General features: G+C 43.6%; 1 protein-coding gene across 3 annotated transcripts in view; it reads left to right on the top strand.

Moving 5' to 3' along the window:
- The first annotated feature begins 1,350 nt into the window (after positions 1–1,350).
- The window catches only part of Ncald (neurocalcin delta), a 175,552-nt gene continuing 157,576 nt past the window's right edge, over positions 1,351–19,326 (top strand). For all 3 annotated transcript variants that reach the window (XR_003711258.1, XR_003711257.1, XM_028765860.1), the window contains exon 1: positions 1,351–1,470. The gene's annotated coding sequence lies outside the window, so the exon portion shown is untranslated. The remainder of the gene's footprint in view (positions 1,471–19,326) is intronic.

Genomic DNA, 19,326 nt, shown 5'->3' with positions numbered 1-19,326 from the left:
ACCCCTCCTCCTCAGCTGAGAGCTCCTGCTTTGGACAACATTAGGGTTCTGGAGGGAGAGAGGCAGACTGAACACTGGGGAGACAGCCTGTGACATCTGTCATGGTCTGTTTCCAGCCATGATGTGGGCCCCTCTGGCAGAGCTGTCTGGATGACAAACGGAAGACGGAAAGCAGGGGAAATTCACACACTGTAGAATATGTTTCATAACAGCAATGGAGTTCTGAGTCATTTCCTCAGAGAGTGAGCCCTGTGCTGATAGAGAAGTCTAGTGACGAGGACCTGGGACTCGGTCCTCTTCTAGCCTTGCTCCTTCTGGTTTCAGTGGCTGGCAGTCCAAGGGCTAGTCCAGTGTTTCGTGGCCAGGCATGCTTAGGTGTTGAGCATCTCCTCTTGCTGTGCCTCATTGTGGGGGAAATGTGTGGATTCTTCTTTATAATTCTCTTCTCCCCCTTCTCCTCCTCAAAGAGCCCCAAATGTTTCCCCCGAGCATTTTGCTTAAGCTAACTCGCCTCTTGGGCTAGTCTGGATTAGTTATGTCATTCCATTAGACTTCACAAAACCAACTTACAGATCCAGCCTTATATGACACTGGAATATTTTGTTAGGGCGAACCAAGACTGACAAGAATGTCATTCTTTTGGGTGACTGAAATAGGAGACATGGCCTGAGAACCTGCAGAGTCAACCTGTAGGGAGAGCCTGTGGCAGGAGAGCCACAGAAAGTCAAACAGGAAAGCAAATCTCTGCTTTCCCTAAACCAGCCTGACTCCTGTTTTATTTTATTTGCTTGTTTTTCCAGATGAATGCACCAAAATATTTCCTTGTATTGATTTTTATGAGAGTGAATTAGGTTGGACTCTTCATTGCCAATGTGACAATATCAATTCCTCTATTTTACTATTTTAAATGATTTCTGTATTTTGACAATATATTATTCTCTCTCTCTCTCTCTCTCTCTCTCTCTCTCTCTCTCTCTCTCTCTTTTTCTCTCTCTCTCCACCTCCGTGTGTGTGTGTGTGTGTGTGTGTGTGTGTGTGTGTGTGTGTGTATACCAATACATAAGTAAGTTGATTTTGAAGTTGGTAATCCTTGGCTATAGCTGAGTTCACGTGCCCCTTAACACTGCACTGTCTGTGTAGCATCTGCCCAAAGCAGCTGAGACCCTGAAACACGAGGGACTGTGCCTTTGAGACCCTGAAACACGAGGGACTGTGCCTTTGATGCTCACCCCTGAGTACTTTAAGGCAGCTGCCAGAGGGGCTGAGCCTCGATGCTTCTCATAGGTGTGTTTCCTGCTTCCTGTTTTCAAAGACAACTCCAGAGACATAAAAGTAACCTAGACACTTTGCTGCTGGTGGTAACAGGGTGGCTGACTATGTGCCATTTCAATTACAGAGCCACAGCCCACTGCTGATAGGACCTGCCTGGACAGAGAATCTCTGAGGCCTGAGGTGCTGGAACTGCACACAGTGAGTTCTTTCCTAAGTTCTTGAGAACCCTGGGTTTTAGACCGTGTAAATTCTGACTTAAAACACACAGATGTTTATGCTGCTTAGATGGCTGGGTATTTTTCGTGTTTGTATTTGGTGAACAGAGGGCATTGTCCTTGAAGCTTTGGCCTAGGGTACCCGTTGCCTTGGTTAACATGAGGAGTTTATACAGTGCCAAAGGCAAAGCTGGGCATTTGTTGGAATTTTCAGTGGAGAAAAGAAAATTCTGTTCTCTTCTGTGGCACCTGATTCTATGGGAACCTCAATTAAGTGTCGCATTTAGGAAAACAAAGCAAGTTAAAAACAACAACAAACAAACAAAATAGGAGACTCTGTAGTGAAGTAGGGGACTGGGTATTGCTTCCTAGAGGGGGACAAAGGCATCCATCCCCTGAAACCTCCCAACTCTGCTTACTTGTAATGGGAAATTGATTCTAAGGTACTGAGGGTACTGGGATTAGTTTCTGATTCTCAGTAATTCTGAGAATTTCTTTCAATACAGCAATAGTCACACTGCAGTAGTGAGCTTCATGCTGATGCAGGGGCATTGTCACTTTTCTAACTTGTTGATAAGAGTCTTAAAAACCATTTCATTTGTTATATAGCAAACTGATTTTTCAGGAAGGGGGCTCTACTGGCATATGAGTTTCTTGGAAAATATTCAGAATAAGCTAATGGGCCTAGGTGAGAACCAGCCAAGAATTGAATGCAAGCTAATATGACATAGGGGTGTGTGTGTGTGTGTGTGTGTGTGTGTGTGTGTATGCTGGAGTCAAAGCATCATTATTAATCTCATGTGTCCTTAGCCAAACAGTTTTGTGTGAGGAGAAAATGGCAAAAATTAAAATAAATAAGGGCAAGATGATTTTATATATTTGGTCTTATAAGGAAGAATACCAATTTGAAATTTTTCTGTGAGGTGAACGTCTTCTCCTTAGGTCTCTCTGATTTAAGCTTATCTGCCTCTTCTGGGTGAATAGAGAAAGTGAAAGTAAAATTCTTTGTTCCGAATTTGGTAGGCCAGTCCTTTTAAGGAAGCCTGCAGGCCCTGCTGAATTGCCAGAAGTCACCTTCCTTTGGCTCTAATGGCTTCCTCCCTGATGGTACTGGGGCTGTGTTTCTCCTGGAGGCTGAGACAAAACTGCATTTAAGGCCATTTAAACATGGGCAGCTGGAGGCATTCTCTCTTCTTGTGACAAGTGAACTGTGTATGGATGTCACGGCACTGGATGGCTTTCTGACATTGATCTAAAGCATCACAGAAAATGTGTGTGGCCTAAAAACAACAAGACGACGTGTGAGACCCAACACAAGAACCCTACTCTTTAAATGTGGGGGCATAAAGAAGAGTCACACTATTGGCTTCTAAAGTTTTGTCCTTGTTATTTGTGACAGGGCCTTACTATGTAGCTCTGAGTGGCCTTGAACTCAGAGTCCTGCTTCGGCCTCCTGAGGACTAGGGTTATGCCTGGCTAGGCACTGGCTTATTCTTGCATCTCTCTGAACACCTCATTGCCCTTGTGCCTGCAGCCTCAGAAGACTCTTTAGTGTGGATCTCTTCTAGAGGGACCTCAAGAATGTTCTGCTTCTTCTTTGGTTGATATGGGGAGGTCCCATGTGTAGCATCAGCCATGCCCAAGGAAGACTAGGTAGGCGAGAGATTGACAGAAAATCTCTCAGGGAGTGGAAGTGTCCAATTTTGGATGGACAGCTCTTGGCTAGAGAGAGCAGGGGGCAATTTAAGCGGGAAAGTGGCTCTTTTGTACAGATTTAGATGTTTTCCAAAAGAATGGTTAAGTTAGCAAATCCTTCCAAATTTTGTCAGAATTTGGGGGAATTTTGTGCAAGAAATCCAGACGTGAAGAAGAATTGCCTTGTGGGAGATCCTGACAGCAGAAAGTAGGAAGGTTTTGTGTAAAGAAATTACTGTACAGCTGGCAGTGGTGGCGCATGCCTTTAATCCCAGCACTTGGGAGGCAGAGGCAGGCAGATTTCTGAGTTCGAGGCCAGGCTGGTCTAAAGAGTGAGTTCCAGGACAGCCAGGACTACACAGAGAAAAAATCCTGTCTTGAAAAGAAAAACAAAAAACAAACAAACAAACAAACTAACACCACCAACAAAAAGAAATTACTGTACATGATACAGAGTCTAAACTGGAGGACTCTATAGGGTCCCTCACGACATAGATTCGGGAGACCCATGGAAGCAGGGAAGGAGTCAGAGGGGATGGAGGACTGCTCAGCAGGGCTCACACAGGCTCACACAGGCTCACACAGGCTCACACAGGCTCACACAGGCTCACACAAGCTCACTGGAGCAGCCCACACTGGGCCCACGTGAGTGTGCACCAGGCCCTCTGCTTATATGTTTTAGCAGTCAGCTTCGTGGTTTTGGGGGACTCCTAACAGTGGAAGCAGTTGTGTCTCTGACCTTTGCAGAACTCTTTTCCTTCTATTGATTGCCTTGTCCAGCCTTCATGGGAGGGTTTTCACCTTGTCTTGTATCTTGTTTTGTTCTGTTTGGCTGTTGTGGCTGCTCTTTTCTGAAGCAGAAATGGAGTGAATCTGCGGGGGAAAGGGACATGGGAGTGGACGCGGAGGAGAGGTGGGGGGAAAGTTCTGGCCAGGGTGTATTGAATGAGAGAAGAATCTATTTTCTTTTTTTTTTCTTTTTTTTTCTTTTTTTTATTGGATGATTTATTTACATTTCCTATGTTGTCCCCTTACCCCAACCCCCACCACCCCCTCGGAACCCCCAATCCCCTCGCCCCTCCTCCTTCTTCTCTGTGGATGTAACCTCTATCTACCCCCCCCCACTCCCACCTCCCCACCCTCAAAATTCCCACCCCCTGGGGCATCCAGCCTTCATGAGGTCAAGGTTCTCTTCTTCCACCTATGCCCAGCAGGGCCCTCCACTTTTACATATTCAGCTGAAGCCCTGGATCCCCCCCTAAGTGCTCCCAGGCTGGTGGTTTAGACCCTGGGAGCTGTGGTTGGTTGGTATTGTTGCTCTCCTCATGGTGCCACAAACCCTTTCAGCTCCTTCAGTCTTCACTCTAACTCCTCTATTGAGAACCCCATGATCAGTTCAATGGCTAGTTGTGAGCATCTGCCTCTGAATATGTCTGACTCTTGAAGGCCTCTGAGGAGATATCCATATCAGGCTCTTATCAGCATGCACTTCCTGTCTTCCACATCAGCATCTACCTTTGGTGATTGCACATGGGATAGATACTCAGGTGGAGTGGTCTTGAGACGGCCCCTCCTTCAGTTTCTGTCCCTCACTTTGTCTCCATATTTGCTCCCTTGACTATTTTGTTGCTCCTTCTAAGAAGGACCGAATCACCCTCACTTGGTCTTCCTTCTTTATGGGCTTCATGTGGCCTGTGAGTTGCATCTTGGGCATTTCAAGGTTCTAGGCTAATATCCAATAATCAGTGAGTGAATACCATGTGTGTTCTTTTGTGATTGGCTTACCTCACTCAGGATGATAATTTCTAGTTCCATCCATTTACCTAGGAACCTCTCGAATTCATTGTTTTTAATAGCTGAGTAATACTCCATTGTGTAAATATACCACATTTTTTGAATCCATTCCTCAGTTGAAGGACATCTGGGTTCTTTCCAGCTCCTGGCTATTATAAATAAGGCTGCTATGAACATAGTTGAGCATATGTCCTTGTTATATGTTTGAGCATCTTCTGGGTATATGCCTAGGAGTGGTATAGCTGGATCCTCGGGTAATGCTATGTCCAGTTTTCTGAGGAACCGCCAGACTGATTTCCAAAGTGGTTGCACCATCTTGCAGTCCCACCAACAATGGAGGAGTGTTCCTCTTTCTCCACACCCTCGCCAGCATCTACTATCACCTGAGATTTTAATCTTAGCCATTCTGACTGGTGTGAGATGGAATCTCAGGGTTGTTTTGATTTGCATTTCCCTGACGACTAAGGATGCTGAACATTTCTTTAGATGCTTCTCGGCCATTCGAGTTTCTTCCGTTGAAAATTCTTTGTTAAGCTCTATACCCCATTTTTTAATAGGGTAATTTGGTTGTCTGGAGTCTAATTTCTTGAGTTCTTTGTATATATTGGATATTAGCCCTCTATCAGATGAAGGATTGGTAAAGATCTTTTCCCAATTTGTTGGTTGTCGTTTTGTCCTATTGACAGTGTCCTTTGCCTTACAGAAACTTTGCAATTTTATGAAGTCCCATTTGTCAATTCTCGATCTTAGAGCATATGCCATTGGAGTTCTGTTCAGGAACTTTTCCCCTGTGCCCAAGTATTCGAGGCTTTTCCCCACCTTCTCTTCTATTAGTTTCAGTGTATCTGGTTTTATGTGGAGGTCCTTTATCCACTTAGACTTGAGCTTTGTACAAGGGGATAAGAATGGATCAATTTTCATTCTTCTACATGTTGTCTTCCAGTTGAACCAGCACCATTTGTTGAAAATGCTGTCCTTTTTCCACTGGACAGTTTTAGCTCCTTTGTCAAAGATCAAGTGACCATAGGAGTGTGGGTTCATTTCTGGGTTTTCAATTCTATTCCATTGATCTTCCTGCCTGTCTCTGTACCAATACCAGGTAGTTTTTATCACTATTGCTCTGTAGTACAGCTTGAGGTCAGGGATGGTGATTCCTCCAGAAGTTCTTTTATTGTTGAGAATAGTTTTCGCTATCCTGGGTTTTTTGTTATTCCATATGAATTTGAGAATTTCCTTTTCTAACTCTGTGAAGAATTGAGTTGGGATTTTAATGGGGATTGCATTGAATCTGTAGATTGCTTTTGGCAAGATGGCCATTTTTATTATATTAATCCTGCCAATCCATGAGCATGGGAGATCTTTCCATCTTCTGAGATCTTCTTCAATTTCTTTCTTCAGAGACTTGAAGTTCTTGTCATACAGGTCTTTCACTTGCTTGGTTAGATTCACACCAAGGTATTTTATATTATTTGCAACTATTGTGAAGGGTGTCATTTCCCTAATTTCTTTTTCAGTCTGTTTATCTTTCATGTAGAGGAAGGCTACTGATTTGTTTGAGTTGATTTTATAACCAGCCACTTTGCTGAAGTTGTTTATCAGGTTTAGGAGTTCTCTGGTGGAAGTTTGGGGGATACTATCATATCATCTGCAAATAGCGATATTTTGACTTCTTCCTTTCCTATTTGTATCCCTTTGACTTCTTTTTGCTGTCTAATTGCTCTGGCTAAGACTTCCAGTACTATATTGAATAGGTAGGGGGAGAGTGGGCAACCTTGTCTAGTCCCTGACCTTAGTGGGATTGCTTCAAGTTTCTCTCCATTTAGCTTGATGTTGGCTACTGGTTTGCTGTAAATTGCTTTTACTATGTTTAGGTAGGGGCCTTGAATTCCTGATCTTTCCAAGACTTTTATCATGAAGGGATATTGAATTTTGTCAAATGCTTTCTCAGCATCTAGTGAGATGATCATGTGGTTTTTTTCTTTAAGTTTGTTTATATAGTGGATTACATTGATGGATTTCCGAATATTGAACCATCCCTGCATTCCTGGGATAAAACCTACTTGATCATGATGGATGATTGTTTTGATGTGGTCTTGGATTCGGTTTGCTAGAATTTTATTGAGTATTTTTGCATCGATGTTCAAGAATCTATTTTCAATAAAAAGAAAAAGAAACTACTTTAGAGTGAAGTCCATGGGTGGACTCCAGCTTGTGCTTAGTACTAGCGTTCCAATGAGGACTGTCTAGCAATAGCTCCTCTAAGTGAGGACTTCTTCTGGAGTCCCAAGAAATTGCTCTGTTCCCCCAAGTCTTCCCCGATGCCGAGCTTCTCCACTACAGAGTGTTATGAAGCGTTACATCTTTTCTACAGTGGGTTTCTTTCTTTTCATCTGTTTTCATTACTGACCACTTTGCTCAGGAAGGAAAATCTTAGGGACACACTGCATTCCACAGTAAGTCACCGATGATTTTAAGGTGTGCCATCAAATAACAGCTTTTAGCCTGAGGACTCACCACATATTATTTTCAATGTCCCATAAATGCTCCTATGTCACAAACAACTATTTTCCAACAGACTACCCATCATTCTGGAATAATAATGGAGCAGGATTGTCTTTGAGACAGAGCACACGGTGCCGAGTATTAAGAAGACAATTCAAGTTGGAGCCTAGATGTTTACAAACACCTAGATAGAGACTAATGCTGACCAGTCACATAATGGAGTCTAGGTCAGCCATTTTCTATCCATCATGCATTAGTCCCAGAAGAACTAATAAGTCAATAAAAACAAAACTGCCTTTTCATCAGGGCATACAAGGAGCATAGAACAAGGGCAGCTAATTTCCTAGTGACCTTGTAACAAGACGCCCTGGTGTTGTACAGAGATGGGAACATGTATTTGTAGCAGATAAAGGTTCATTTCAATAATGAATGTGTGTTGACTCATCACTCACTAACTTGAGACCTTGAGAAGAATAAATGATATAGTACCACCCATCTGATAGCACTGCATGCTCCTAGAAGTATGTGTTCATTCAATAAGAACTAATTGAGCTATCACTATGTGTCAGGCACTGTGCCAGATGCTGGGGACCAGGAAGGTAAGATTTTGTCTACCACTCAGTAAGGTGGGGCTATTCTTTGGCCCTTGGATCTCCCCTACAAAGCCCATTAAATGGAGACAATTCCCATCCCATTGAACTATTGACAGGCGGTAGTACTTTTATATCAGGTAGATTGAACTAGAAGAAGTCAGTTCACCATGGGCATGCTAGCCCTCCATCTCTCCTTGATTTCCAGATGCCATGAGGCAAGCAACTCCTTCCAGTGTCCACTCCTGCCATGTTGGACTGTCCCCACTTGGGCCTAAATGAGTTCAGCTGATACCTCGGAAACTATGAGCCAAAACCAACCCTTTTTCTTTTGTCTGTTGTTCGATCTCAGGTATTTTTCACAGTGCTGCAAAGCCAGTGTGGTATCTTGGCAGGAGAGAGGTAACCAAATAATCACATAGAAGTATTCCACAAATGTGTTGAATGTTGCAGTGGTGGTGGGGCTGAGGGGACAGAGACCTGTGAACCTACAAACATGGTATCTCACCTCGCTTCCCTAGGGGTAAGAGGGAATGCGTTCCATTAGAGTTCTGAAGGTGTTGGCTAAGACTTGAGATAGAAGGACAGACAGAACACAACGCTTTATAAACCTTGGCCATGACCAGTGCTCCTGTAAAACAACAGACCATGATGTAAAGAATCAGTCGACATAAAGAGAATGAACGAGTATAAAAGCATTAGATGGGAATAAAAGGAGTTCACAGTGTCCAATAATTCTGTCCTCTGTAAGAATTCAGTTCTTTATTCATTCACTTATCCAGCCAAAAAACATGAGACAAAAAACCATGTTAGCATAGATATTAAATTCTGGTGGAATGGGCAGACAATAAACCAATACACAAGTGTATAAGTTCTGCGGCAAGTTTTTATTTATGAATATGTGGTCGAAGAGGTATGTAAAGTTTAATTATATGCAGTGTTGCATTGAAGTATGTGATTCCTCTGTTGAGCAAACTGAGGGTTCATGCCCCAGCTGTCAGGAAATTCTACTCCAGATGGGTGTTCATAGCAGTCAAGTCAGTCGGATGCTGCAGAGAACTTCCAGAGAGACAAGTATAAGAGAGGAGGTGAGATTGAACTAGTTTACTCTAGATTCTGAGGACAGAACGCAGCCACTATTCTCCTTATGCTCTGACACTTCTCTCTGGAGGGGTGGGAGCAGGACAAGGGGACACTGTAAGTCTCTACCGGGAAACAATCCACCTATGTGGCCTGAGAAAGAAGAGAGAGGTAGAGCATTTCAGACTCTTCTGTTTCTTTTTATGTGGACATATTAGAACTTATTAGACATGTAATGTAGTTCAAAGGCTTTCCACATCCATCCCCTCCAGGAGAGGCTTGGGTCTCACAGTCAGCGGACACATTCAAGGAAAATCATTTCATTCTCATATTCTCTGAAGCTGTTATTTGATGGTGTACCTTAAAATTCTCTGTGGTTCACCACTGGGAGAGCCATGCATCCCTGGAGCCCTGTCTGAGTGAGCCCTAATTCTGGTGACACACAGGAACTTAAATAAGGTACATTTAATAAGATCAAGTCTCATTTCACAGGTTGGCAGTGGGCCTCTCTTCTCTGGAGATCGGCTTAAAGAAGTTCCTCAGGGCAGTTGACCCTGTTGACACAGAGCTGTAATCTCATCTATCCAGAAAGCTGAGGCAGGAGGATTTCAAGTCCAAAGCCTGATTGGCCTACAGAAAAGAATTTTTCATGGCAATGTTTGGATATAGACATAGAGATAGATGAAGTCAGGCCAGGACTCCTACAGGGGACACTGCCAAGTCTGGGATATGAAAGTCAAGTTTGATCTAAGGGGTTCATTCTATCAAAGTGAGGCATAATAACAAGGCGTTTGAATCAGGAACATCAAACTTTCAGACTTTCAGAGGGTAGGAATCAACATGGCTAGGGCAGTAGTGGTCCCTATCTTAGCCTGGATTGCTATAAGAAAACACCATAAACACAGCAGGTTGTAAACAACAGAAGTTTATATACTACAGTTCTGGAGGCTGGGAAATCTCCAATGAAGGCATTAGGAGATTCTGCATCCAGGGAGAGCTTATCTCATAGGTCAGAGACTACACCTTTGCAAATGTTCTCATGGAATAGAAGGGAGATGGTGTGAACAAGTGTGTGTGGCTAAGAGGGTAGTGGCCTATAGTACATGTGGTGTGTGATGTGGTGAGGTATGTGCGTGTATGCCTGTGTGATGTATGTATGTGTGTGGTGTGTGTGCTGTGAGTATGGTGTGTGTATATGTGGTGTGTGGTGTGTGTGTATGTGTGTGTGTGTATGTGTGTGTGATATGTGTGTGTATGTATGTGGAGTGTATGTGGTTTGTGTGTGTGTGTATGTGGTGTGTATGTGGTGTGTGTGTGTATGTGGTATGTGTGTGTATGTGTGTGTTTCCACCCTTTTTTGTGAAACAAGGTCTCTCACTGCCCTGGAACTAACCAAGTAGGCCAGACTGACAGGCTAACCAATAAATCCCAGGAATCTTCCTATCTCTACCTGTTTAACATTAGGATTGCACGTGTGTACTACCATGTGTTCTAAGGAACACATATTTAAACTCAGATCTTCATGCTTCATGTCAAATTTACCAACTAAGCCATCTCTGCGGTCCTCATGTGTGTGATCTCTTTTTATGAGCACTCATCTCACTGATCAAGACTCTGTCTTTAAAATCTAATCATTTTCTCAAATCTCATCACCATGGGGCTAAGATGTCAACATAGGAATGTGACCATTTTGAACCAGTTTGATAATTCTATTGCAGCAGCTGTCCTGGGCGTGTAGGTGTTGAGCAGCACCGTGGGGCAGTAGAATATGACCTCCTCAGTCATGACAACTCTCTCTAGCATTGTCAAATGTCCCCTGGGAGGAACGACATCACCCTCAGCAGAGAATCACTGCACTACTGTCATAATCAGTGACTCACTGATGAATTTTAGCTTTGCATCAAAGGTACTTGAAAAACATGTCCGTTCAACAGTGCAATATATTTACAGTCCTGTAGTTCTTAAAGCACAATCAAAAAGAATACAATGAAACCAGAATTAGAAGACCAAATATTTGGGGACTTACTCCCCCAGTTTGTGAAATCCTCACACAATAACACACCTTTCAGGGGGTCATGTGTATACTTGAGAGCATTATTTTATTTGCAAGCATCTTGGGGTTTCAACATCAGAATTTAGAACTTATGTATGGGTCAATTATCTTTTACAAGATACGCTTTTGAGAATTTCAGTGCCAAAGAAGTTTCTGACTCCAATGCACGCAAGAATAGCCTTTAGGTAACATGTACAGGCATAGTTAATGAGGTCAATTCTGGTTTTATTAGAAGTTGGAAACACCAGGGGGCTGGGGAAGCCACTCTCGTGTCTTCTGGTGCCAACACTTGGCATTCTCATGTAAGTTATTGTAATGGTGTGTTGATTTAATCTTCCCTTCTTCTGAAAGTGAAAACACTGTGTTCTCTCTGTCATTGTAAAGCTAAGAACTGGCATTTCAAAATCACTTTAATCATATGTAACTAGGTCTCCCAGAGAAGTATTTCTCCTTGCCATTGAGCCCATGGAAGGCTTGAGAATGTATATGCTTACACAGACATACGACTAATATATGGCATCATAAAGAAAATGATTTCCTAAAATTTCTTTTTTTCCATGTGGTTCACATGAAGCTGGAACTATTTGTAAAACAGAGCTATCTTCTGAATTGCTATTGTACATTCAGGGTTATTTAAGGATCTCTCTTCTAGAAGATTTTTAACTTTTTAAAATGTTTTAAAAGATTTATTTATTTTATGTATATGAGTGCTCTGTCTACACATACACCTCCATGTCAAAAGAGGGCACTAGAACTCATTATAGGTGGTTATGAGCCACCCTATGATTGCTGGGAATTGAACTCGAGACCTCTAGAAGAGCAGCTGGTACTCTTAATCACTGAACCACCTCTCTAACCCCTCCTAAAAGGTTTTGAATGCTCTGGGCTAATCTTGAGCCATTTCTCTAGCCCTTCCTAGATGGTTTTGAGTGCTCTGGGCTAGTGCTTCTCAAATGCTCTATGGGAAGGATGTATCTTTCTGACCAGGACCAACACTTAGGTCCTCATGAAAGTCAACAAGCAATGTTAATAGAAGCCAAAACATTTCGGATCCTATTGGTGACAGGAGTCCACTTGATCATACCTTGGATATATCTGCAATGTCTGACTGCTGTCTCACCTTCCGTGGGGAGTGGTGATGTACTTGTCTTCCTGTGGTCTGATGAGGCTGGTCCACAGGCCATGTTTGAAGTAGCATTGCCCTTGACTGACCCCTGGGCTGTGCCTGTGTGTCATCATGACCCCAGTTCCTGGCCTTGCCTGATGCATAAGCAGCACATTGGCCACCTCACTGAACTGATACTTGATAACGGCGTCTGCCTCCAAGAATCATGGATCAAGTCTTAGTCAAACTTTAGTACCAACAGAATTGACATGCTATAATTACAACAGGAGAAAAATGATTGATGCCATCGCACTTACTAATTTTTAAAAAGTACTTAGTCTGCAATACAAGAGCTAATACAAAGCATACCCATGTCCTCTTGTGCTGATATGAGCCTCATAAGCAAATATCACCTGATCAATAATTTAAATGTCTCCAACTTTATAGTGGCAAAATTTCACTTAGTTTGGGCCGGGGGTGGAGCTCGATGGTGGAGTACTTGTCTAGCATGACAAAGGATCTGGGTTCACTCCCCAGCACTGGAAAAATAATCAATATAATTCAAATTCATTTAATTCAAATAAAAGGAGCTTGAGAGAAATCTGAAATGGCCTGTGACATGGCCATGTTATTTGAGATGAACTTCCTAGTGCAAAACCTAAATCTGTTTTTATTGAAGTTTATTTCCGAGCTGGACTCAGGCAGGGTTACGTTACCATCGCCCGCTGCTTGTCTACTGGAAGAAGATGCATCGCATAAAAGGAACAGAATGAAATACTTAACAATATGATTTAAGCAGGAATTCCAAAGTTCCAATTTCTGACTTGATAAGATCAGCAGCAGATCAAAGTCTCCCAGGCAAGGTTAGAGCTGGATGGACTTCACTTGAGGCCTCCTGGGAATCAGAAAGCAGCTTTCCACTGTGGAATCCCAGCATCCCTCTGCTGTTGTTCCGTTCTCCTCAGCTTAAGTTCTTATATTACTTACTTTCCTATTGCTGTGACAAAACATCACGACCAAGGTAACTAATTAAAAGTAAGTATTTAACAAGACTTGCCATTCCAGAGGGTTAGAGTCCATGACGGGTGTGATGGTTTGAATGAGAGTGCCCCCCTCCCCCCTCATAGATTTGAATGCTAATCCCCAGATGGTGGAACTGTTTGGGAAAGATTAGAAAGCAGGCCTTGTTTGAGGAGGGTGTCAGTGGAGTTGGGCTTTGAGATTGAAAATTCCATGCCATTCTTGCTTGGCTCTCTCTGCCTCGTGCTTGTGATTGAGACGTGAGCTCACTACTGCTCCAGCACCATGCCTGCCTGTCTGTCACCACGCTCCCTATCATGGTGATCAAACTCTAGCCTTCTAGAACCATGAGCCTCAAATTAGATGCTTTCTTTTATAAGTTACCTTGGCTATGACGTTTTATCATAGCACTTGGAAAGTAAGGGGCACAATGGAAGAGTGAAGTCAAGGCAGCAGGAGGCAGGAGCACAGTGGGAATGACATGAGTGTTTCCTAAGCCCCGCCCCCAGTGACACACCTTCCCCAACATGCCCACACCTCCTAATCCTTCCCAAACAGTTCCATCAGCTGAGGAGCAAGTATTTAAACACATGAACCTAAGTAAGGGGACGTCCTCATTTAAAGCACCACATTTCTGATCTGCCCTAGGAAGAGCAAGCAATCCCAGGAGCTAGGATAGGATCATCTAAGATCTCACAAGATTGGAGGCTTGAACAGTTCTGAGAAGAAAGAATGGATAAGTGTTTTGTCTAAAAACAATGGGGGAAGACTCAGTTTGCCAGCAGACCTCAGGTAGCCATTCAGCTGGGAGGGACGAGATGAACTGCCACCCAATGACTAAAGTTTGTTCAACAATATTCTATGACTTGCGGACCACTTTAGGGATCTGACTCTGTGTACGTGTAGATTAAGTCTTTGTCTTTTTTGAGGAAGGACCTGATGCCTGCGTCTTCCTCACATATTTTCAGTCTTCCCACTTCCATGTCCCTGGCTTTGTTTTTTCTTTGTTGTGTCCTAGAGTCACTAATTAATTATGGACCCAGTTTCCTCTGTGCACTTGCTAATTGGATGTTTTGAAAGATTGTTCCATGCTGGCTCAAATAATTAGTGCAGAATTAAAAGACTAAGGGATGCTGGGCAAGATAAAACACAATGGTCATAAAAATACAGCAAAAATCACCTAAAGTGGCTGTCATCCCAGTAAGCAGTCAGGAGGGAATGCTAGGGCAGAGAGGCTGCAAACTATACTCACAGTGAAGTGATGAGGGAGACAGGATCAGCAAGAGGGTAAATATTTTATCTCCTAATTATTTGAGAACTTCAAACATGCATACAATGTATTTTTATTATATTTATTCTCTACCTGTCTCCTTAAGTTCTGCTAGACCCTCTCTCTGCGTGCCTATCACCCTCTCAAACTTCTGTCCTTTAAAAAATAAAACCATAACTCACTGAATCCAGTTTGTACTACCCATATACTCATGAGTGTGAGGCCATCCACTGGAGTCTGGCTGGCCTACCGGGGGCCACACCCTTAAAGAAAACAGACTCTTTGCCACTCCCTCCACCTGGAAGCTCCTAGCTAAGATTGGCATCTCACACGCTCCGTTTTCATCCATGACAGAATGCCGACTGACCTTGTCTTATACAGGCAACCACAGCTGCTGTGCATTCATGAGTGGAGCCCAGTCCGGTCCAGAAGACAGTTTCACTGTGGTCTTCCTTGATCTCTGGCTCTTACAGTCCTGCCTCTTCTTCCAGGTGGTTCCTGAACCTTCTGAACAGGCCGATATAGGCATCTCATTCATGACTGAGCACACCATGAACACTGTCCTCACTCTGAGCAGTTCTTGGGTTTCTGGATTAATTGCTGTCCACTGCATAAAGATGAGGACTGGGGGTCCCAGTAATCTATTGTCACACAGACGGAAATTAGAGGAAACTTTAACCTATGCCCATTTAACAAAATACTCATAGCAAGTTTCTCCTGAGCCTGTAGGTGGGCCTGTTCTTGAGTTTGTGAGGAGGCCCAGCCTCTGTGAAGGACATACTGGCTGTGCCGCCTGCAATAGCTGATGTCTCCTGCTGAGGAGGAGGTTTCCCCAAACAGGATAAAGAAATGAACGAATCTGGAGTCCAACATGCTGACATCTGTACCGGATTCTTCCATTTTCTAAGTGGAGTTCAGAGCAAATGACTTACCTTCTCTGAACATTCAGTTCTTCATCTGTGGCTAAAAACCACATAGTCCGCATGTCATAAAGTTACGGTAGGAATAAGTGAGGTCATGTTAGGGAGAGTGTCCAGGCCACTTCCTGTACAGAGAAACTCCTAGCCAGCCATTATTAATATGAAGTTACACTATTTATGCCATGATGCAATAATAATAAAACGTTAACACAGGAATGTGCTTAGCCAGGCACAAATCCGGATTTAAGTTCCCCTGAGAAGAGCTGTTTTCTGTTTCTTCCTCTCTACACATTTAGTGGCCACTTTGTTTTTTCTCCCTAGTGCCCTTTCTCTTCCAGTTTAGGGACACGAGACTTTAAAATTGGGTAAGAAAAGTACAGTTGCCCAGCTGAGTCCTTGACTTGGACTAAAACGGATGTGTGGGAAATACTGAATGAGGGTCACCAGACTACAGCTGCCCAAATAAGTCCTAGAAACCATTCCCACATGTATTCCATCATCCTGGGCTGCTACTGATTCAGCACTTGGACATAGATGCTTTACAACTCCAGAGTTCAAATATCTCGTCATTGTTAAGACGTCAGCCTTCCCGATGGGAAAGAGTTGTATCTCCTATTGCTCACTGAGAATGCTCCAGTGTCTAGATAACAGCCGTGCAAGTCCTTAAGGCGGCTCATGGTCCAATCTCACCTACCTAGAGTTGATTCTCTGATTTGATTTCATCAAGCTAAATGTCACCAGAAGGATAGGTCTTGCTGGATACCAGAAAGACTCATTTAGCAGCAATGATGTGATAGAATGATCTAGAATGACAAAGGTTATCTTTAAACTTTCGCGCTACTGCTCTTCACTGGGACAATATTGAGACTAAGCAGGGTGGAGGTTTAGCCTCCAAACAGAGAAGAATGGGCCAGGTGCTTCTAATGGGGACTTCATGGAAAGGCTGTCCTTGGCTAATTGGTTAATCATTCAGAAACGATTGTGCAAACTTTTAGGTCTCAGTATGAAATTGTGAATTCTAACCCAGTGAATCATAGGGAAGCAGCTGCTTTCCCACCCTCTGTCCTGTGCTCAAGGCTTCCGAAGAGAAGGAAAGAAAGCCAGAGGCTGACATCATGCCATCTTTCCCAGTCTAAGTCATTTCCATAAACAGTTTCCCAAGCCTTTTATCACTCGAGTCTTACCTTCAGGATTTTCACATTCTATCTATTTTTTTTGTTTGATTGTTTGGTTTTCCATTAATTAATTTATTTATTCACTTTACATTCCAATTGCAGGCCCCCCACTCCTGGTCCTCTCCTCACCCAATCCCTTCCTCTGAGTCCCCTTTTCCTCTGAGAAGGTGGAGGTTTCCTCTGCACATTCCCGCACCATGGTGCTTCAAGTCTCTGCAGGGATAGGCTCATCCTCTCCCACTGAGCCCAGACAAGAGACATCAACCCATCAATACGATTTTCAACCCAAAATTTGTCCTGTCTATAAGAAATGCAGGGACAGAGACTAAGGGAATGGCCAACCAATAACTGGCCCAACTTGAGACCCATCCATAGGCAAGCACCAGTCCCTGACACTATTACTGATGCTCTGTTGTGCTTGCAGACAGGAGCCTCGCATGGCTGTCCTCTGAGAGGCTCTACCCAGCAGCTGACTGAAGCAGATTCAGAGACTCACAGCCAAACATCTAAACATCGGATGGAGCTTGGGGAGCCTTGTGGAAACGTTGCGGGAAGGATTGAGGGCCCCAGAGAGGATAGGGACTTCACAGGAAGACCAACAGAGTCAACTAATCTGGACCCTTGGGGCTCTCAGAGACTGAACCACAAACCAAAGAGCATACACATGCTGGACCCAGGCCTCCCTGAGCATAGGTAGCAGATGTGTAGCTTGGTCTTCATGTGGGTCCCCCAAGAACTGGATCAGAGGCTCTCCCAAAAGCTGTTATCTATGCTATTTTAAAACTTAAAATCTTGGGTTGGAGAGATGGCTCCGCAGTTAAGAGCACTGGCTGCCCTTCCAGAGAACTTGGATTAAATTTTCAGCACCCACGTGGCAGCTCACAACTGTGTGACACAGTGCACATTAAATAAAATTATTAGGAAATAAACTTAATATCTTTTTAAAAAACACTCAATTCTCCTTTAGGCATTGACTTGACATACGTCCCACGTAGCACTACGTATGAAATTGCCAGTTACGTGTGCCAGTTCTATTTTCCTCCAGTACATTAAAACAGATACACTGCTATGCTTCTCCATAATTACATGCCACTTGAATTGGCTTCTGGTAACACTCAGGGGATACAGGGGATGCACGGGATGCAGGGGATGCAGGGAATGCAGGGGCTGCAGGGGCTGCAGGGGATGCAGGGGATGCAGGGGATGCAGAGGAATGGATTCCCAGAAACCTTCCTGCTTCCTCAGTGCTTGTTAACCTGACACACAGCTTGAAAGGCAAAGTCAATGCGACCAGACTGTAAGAGCTAGCAATGAACTAGATTCTTTTCCCAGCATCCTTAAGAAATGGGCAGATCTGAGGCATTATCATAATACAGAACTGATGGATTCAGGCCCACACATTCTCAAGAGTTAGCTAAATTTAAAGAGTAAATACTTTTTTAAAAACTCTGAATTACAGAGGAATTGAACTATCTAGGAACATCTTCCCTAGCACACAGCTGAAGTAAGAGCCAGCAGAGGAGCACAGCCCGGCTAAGACTTGCATCGGGTCTCCTCTGCCATGTGCTAGGCCCCTGCAGGAGCTGGTAGAATTTCAGTTACGGGGAGAGAAGCAGTGTAAGGATCTAAGTTAACCGCCCAGAGGGCAGTCTTGAAGAACCTCTGGTGCTTTGCATTTTCCCAGATTTTTCTATTTAATGTTGATATGGTTTCCAGGCTTTCCGAAAGGGTACGGGAACTTATGAGGAGGCTGACTGTGGGCCGCCGAGAATGGATTCTGCCAAAATACAAGAACTCTATTAACTGCCAAGAGTGCTATTGATCACCCTTTCTGGGATGAATGCAGGGAAACCTCAGGAATTAAATTTCATCTGAAGCACATGAAATACAATCTCATGTTCTGTTCTCCCTGAACACCAGCTAGTGCACTTACAATGCGGGCTTGGTTTCTTTCCAGACTGCTCCTTTGACATTAGATTGGCTGGTGTGTGCCTGATATTCATCAGATACATTATGAACACACCCTTCTCTCCTAGTCTGTTTTGATCAGATCGTTCTTACTTAAGGTCTTCTTTCCTTATGCCTCTCCCCTTCTTCATTAAACAGTTTTAATGATCTGTCCATATTGTTTCGCATGTATGAAGTTTTGCCCACAGTTACATATGTATGTGTATTACATTTATGCACAGTGCTTGTGGAAATCAGAAGAGGGTGTTGGATCCCTCGGAGCTGGAGTTACAGATGGTTGTGAGCCAACATGGGGGTGATGGGAACTGAACCAAGGTCCTCTGTAAGAGCAGCACGTGCTCTAACCACTGAGCCATCTCTCCACCCACCTTACTTTGTTTTGTTCATAGGTCCGTAGGTCTAAAGCAGACCCTGGAACAGATTTCATTTCTCCAGAACTTTCTTCTCTTTTGGCTTTTCACGATCACGTCAAAGCTTTCTCCAAAGCAAACATTCATGTAGAGTCTGTGAGTCTTGGAGGCAGCAGTGGTAGACTGGGCCACTCCCAGAAGTTAATTCTGATCATGATGTACATCACTGAGTGACCTTGAAGTCCAGGCACACCTCGTTACGTCTGACCAGCCCTGGATAATTCAATAAAGGAACGGAAAAACCCAAAGCAAAGCCA

This window comes from Grammomys surdaster, unplaced genomic scaffold (assembly GCF_004785775.1).
Source record: "Grammomys surdaster isolate TR1022 unplaced genomic scaffold, NIH_TR_1.0 63, whole genome shotgun sequence".
Classification (NCBI taxonomy): Eukaryota; Metazoa; Chordata; class Mammalia; order Rodentia; family Muridae; genus Grammomys; species Grammomys surdaster.
The sequence above is the reverse complement of the archived record's forward strand: the minus strand, read 5'-3'. Positions and strand labels throughout refer to the sequence as shown.